A 4971-nucleotide genomic window follows, 5' to 3' on the forward strand; every position below is an offset into this window, starting at 1 on the left:
AGGAGGAAGCAGGTTCCCCACTGAGCAGAGATCCCCCCCCCCCCAATGCAGGGCTCGATCCCACGACCCTGGGATCATGACCTGAGCCGAAGGCAAAGGCTTTAACCCGCTGAGCCACCCAGGCGCTCTAAGCCATACATATTTCACATGCTAACCTTTTCTTCTTCTTATCTCTTCCCCTTTCATAAAGTTGTCTGACAAATGTTTTGTTCTGAAAATATATTTTTTTCTGGAAAATGCATTAAAAAAAAACCACTCCTGTAATAATCCCTGGGCAGCGTTACACAAGTGTGGGGAATCTACCATGACAAGTCTCCCAAATTTACTGGCCTACAAAGCCCTTTTATCATAAGCCTTTTAACACCTCCCCAAACACTATGCCATGGAATAGTTTAGGAAACATGCATTGGACACCTCTGTGATTCTTTCTGGTTTCAGAATTACATAAGGTTAGGCCTCTTCCCTGACAGCCTCAGCTATCTGAATTATAACATAAAACTGGAAGTAAATAGAACTGTTGACTCTGCAATGCTGTAATGGGCCTGTTGTTCTCTTTATCACTGGGAGGCAGATACAAGCCTGCCTTATAGACACTCATGCATTTACTTGAGAAGGATCGTATTCACCACGGCTTTAACGTTGGGACAGACACATGTTTAAATGTCGATGTGTGTGTGTTAGTACATATAAAAATAAGTCCCAGCTCTGTCCACTAAAAGGACCAAGAAGCAACGAGCACACCCACTACCAAGATCTTGGTTTCAAAATCGATACTCCGATAAAAGGAACGAACACTTTTCCGAAGGAAAGTTTGATCACAAGGCTGGGGCAAGGAAAATAGAAGATGAGCTGAGGGGGAAAAGGGAAGTGCCAAAAAGTAAGAGGTACTCATGAATGACGGAGCACGTTGAAAGATACAGGACCCAACGTAATTAAGCTCCTAATGGGCAAAGCAGGGACAATTTGAGCAACAAAATAAATAATGATAGTATGAAACCATAACCCATAAAATAAGATAAATATGCATAAGCCCATCCTAATATAAATATGTTAATGAGGGAGAAGGAACAACTCTTCCTGACAGAGAAATTACAATTAATAAATATAGAAGGCGCGAAGGACATAGAAAATCATCAATAAGCAAATATCACAGTAATATCTTCCCACCCCCCCACGCTTAACAGCCAACCATCCCAGTCATTTTCGTCCACTGAAATTAAGATAAACTAACTCCAAAGTATCCTTGAATGAGCAAATAACGAAAGCACAAAGGTAGGGGCAGAGAGGGGCAGGCAGATGGGAAGAAGGAAGACATTTTGGTTAGTTAATGGTTAAGAATACGCATGTACCCTCAGCTCTACAACTTTCTAACAGTGACCTGGGTAACTTCACCTTTCTGACTCTTTCTCCTCCACTGAAAAAAATGAGTTTAATTGTGTAGTGGGTTGAAGAGTGTACGCCCCCAAATTCACATCCACTCACAACTTTAGAATGTGACCTTGTTGGGAAACAGGGTCTCTGCAGACGTTAATAAATTATAAAGTCATACTGGTTTAGGGAGGGCCCTAACTCCAATGACTGGTGTCCTAATAAGAAGACAAGACACACAGAGAAACGGAGAGAAGTGTGAAAACAGAGAAAGAGATCCTAGTGATCCAATGGCGAGCCAAGGGAAAGACACCAAGGATCACCAGAAACCACCAACAGCTAGGAAGAGGCAAGGAAGGATTTTTCCCTGGAGTCTTCAGAGGAAAGATGGCCCTTGATTTCCGACATCCAGCTTCCAGAACTGTGAGAGAATAACTTCTGTGGTTTTAAGCCATCGCGTTTGTGATCGTTTGCTCTGGCAGCCCTAGGAAAGTCACAGAGTAAGCAATACAGAAGGCAAGGATATAAAGGGGCTAGCAGAGGGCAATTAATCATCTTTGAGCCACATCACAGCTCTGCTTTAGTCAGGAGGGAGGAGGAGGAAGGTCAGGCTTGATTACACTGTTTCTCAGCTTTAGATATTTTAGCTCTAGTTGGCACCCTCCCTGCCTTTTCCCTACCCACAACTACTCTGAGTCACTGCCCAGCTACCAGGAACTCTCAAATTCTGGAAAACAGCCTCCGCCGCTATCCATTCCAGGCGTGGGAGTGAGGTAAGACCCCAATCAAACGATAACACTACAGAGCAGTGCATACAGATTCAAACTGATCCTTCTATCTCATCAGCTAAAAAACTAGTCTCTGGATATGAAGTCCCTGTTATGGAATTGTACTCCCCAAAAAGATGGGTTGAAGCCCTAATCTCTCCAGTACCTCAGAACGTGACCTTATCTGGAATTAGGGTCATTGCAGATATGATTAACTAATTTACGATGGGATCACACCAGAGTATGGTAGGCCCTTAACCCAATGAGCATTGTCCTTATACAAAGAAGAGGCAGAAACACACAGGGAGAGGAAAATGATGTGACAGTGGGGACAGAGACTGGACTGATACATCTACAAGCCAAGGAATGTAAACACCAGAACCCAGAAAAGGCAAGAAAGGATTCCTTCCCACCAGTTTCAGAGAGCATGGCCCGATGATATGATTTCAGAATTCTTGCTTCCAGAACTGCGAGAATACATTTTTATCTTTAAGATGTATTTGTTTATTTTAGAAAGAGACGGGGCGCCTGGGTGGCTCAGTGGGTTAAAGCCTCTGCCTTTGGCTCACGTTATGATCGCAGGGTCCTGGGATCAAGCCCCGCATCGGGCTCTCTGCTCAGTGGGGAGCCTGCTTCCCCGTGCAACCCGCCCCCCGCCTCTCTGCCTACTTGTGATCTCTTGTCTGTCAAATAAATAAATAAATCTAAAAAAAATAAAATTTAATTTAAAAAAAGAAAACAGAGAGAGAGAGTGCACAAGCCAAGGGGTGAGGGGTTGCTGAGTTAGAGGGAGAGAGAGAGAGAGAGAATCTTAAGCAGACTCTCCACTGGGCACGGAGCCTGACGCAGGGCTCGACACAGGGTTTGAACCCAGGACCCTGAGATCATGATTTGAACTGAAATCAAGAGGCAGTCATTTAACTGACTGAGCCATGGAGGCACCTCTGTCGTTTTGAGCCAGTTTGTGGGGCTTTGTTTTGCAGGCCTGGGAAGCATAGATAATTGCTTTAACGAGGCTAAGTTTTGACAAAACTGCTCTCCAAAAGTTTACCTTATGATATATGCAGATACTACAGGTACCCTTGCAAGCGTCTGTGGTGGTTATTCTCTATTTACATATACCCTTCTCCATTTTCTACCCTTCTCTGCGGTCTGCAGGGCTGACTCCCAAGGACTGCAGTATCCAGGGTCCCTTGTCCTTAGTTGCTAGTTGGGTTTGGCCAATGAGAGACAACAACTGGGAATTTGAGGGTAGAAGACAAAAGGTTAGAGATTTTTGCTCTCTCTCTGCCTCAGTGTTCTGGCAATGTCTTCATCGCTCTACCACTACAGTTCCCGTTGGGCACCGCTACCCACTCTCCCCAGACATCTTCAGCTCTCCCTGAGCTCCATGACACATTTTCCTCCTTCTAGTGAAAGAGCTTCCCTCTGCTGCCGGTCCCTGAGAGCCTCAACATCCCTCTTGGTTCTCTCTATCCCTGCCGACTACGGAATGCATGTTTGTATCCCCCGATAATTCCTATGGTGAAACTCTAACCCACCATGTGATGGAGTTCGGAGGTAGGCACTTGAGAGGATTATAGGTGTAGATGAGGTCACAAGGGTGGGGTCCCCTTGGTGGGATGAGTGCCCGTTGAAGAAGAGAGGCTAGAGTTATCTCTCTCCATATGGGGACAAAGAGAGAAGGCAGTTCATCAACTCATCAAGAACCAGTTGGCTGACACCTTGATCTTGGACTTTGCAGCCCCCAGGACAGTGAGAAATAAATGTCTATTGTTTAAGCCACCATGCTATAGTACTTGTTTTCTAGCTGCTCAAGCTAAAATACTATCCCACCTGGGTATATGATCCCTTCATTAAGTCCTCTTCAAAACCCCAGGTAAATATGCCTTAGATTTCCTTCCAAGACCCTGACTAACACAGTGACCATGTTACAAAACCAAAGCCATATAAACCTGACCAAGGCTAAACTCTAAGGGCAATTCAAAATTGGAGTTGTCCCTTCTTGGACACTGGATTCTTAACTACAATAATTAACTAGTTTATGAACTGCAAGGGTTTGTTCAAGTCCATCCAACCCAGAAAACTACCTTTGACAACAACTGAAGAAGTGTCTTAACTCTAGGTTCTAGGAAGACCACAAAATTATGCACTAAAAATTACTGAACCCAACATTCTGCAAAATACATGCCCAATTCTCCTCAAAATTATCAAGGTCATGAAAAACAAAGACAGACTGAGAAATTGTCACAGACCAGAGGAGACTAGAGACATGACAACTGAATGCACAGTGGTATCCTAAATTGAACTGTAGAAAAGACAAAGGACATTGGTGGAGAAAAACTGGTGAAATCCAAATAAAGTCTAGAGCTTAGTTAATGGTAATGTACCAATGTTGGTTTCCTGAGTTTGGGTTTTGGTTTTTTGTTTTGTTTTGTTTTTGTTTGTTTTGCTTTGGTTTCTTAGTTTTGACAAAAGTACCATGATAATATAAGATGTTAACATCAGGGGAAATTAAACGTGGGTAAGGAGTATCTAGGAACCCTACAACTTTTCTGTAAATCCAAAATATTACAAAAGCAATAAATAAATAAATGTAATAAAACTTTATTCCAAAAAGTGATTAGCCCCACGTTATGGAGTGAGAACTATATGCAGGTCAAGGGACAATTCATTTAAGCATACATAATTTGTTTACGACAAGGAACCGGGTTCCTTATATAAATTTGATATGCCTCTCCAAGGATATTAAAAACCCTTCAAACAGAGCTGGGAGAGGTTGTGCTGAGAGGAGTTGATGCAAAAGATACTCCAGTCACACGTGCATACCCCCTCC

General features: G+C 43.4%; 1 long non-coding RNA gene across 1 annotated transcript; it reads right to left on the minus strand.

Moving 5' to 3' along the window:
* Positions 1 to 1182: 1182 nt before the first annotated feature.
* LOC116868267 lies at positions 1183 to 3878 on the minus strand. The gene is made up of 3 exons (XR_004382787.1): positions 3677 to 3878; positions 3258 to 3372; positions 1183 to 1852 (listed from the first exon to the last, which is right to left on the minus strand). It is a non-coding gene; the product is annotated as an uncharacterized LOC116868267 (long non-coding RNA).
* Positions 3879 to 4971: the final 1093 nt, after the last annotated feature.

Source organism: Lontra canadensis, unplaced genomic scaffold, assembly GCF_010015895.1.
Source record: "Lontra canadensis isolate GAN:19392208 unplaced genomic scaffold, GSC_riverotter_1.0 scaffold15, whole genome shotgun sequence".
In the NCBI taxonomy this organism is placed as follows: Eukaryota; Metazoa; Chordata; class Mammalia; order Carnivora; family Mustelidae; genus Lontra; species Lontra canadensis.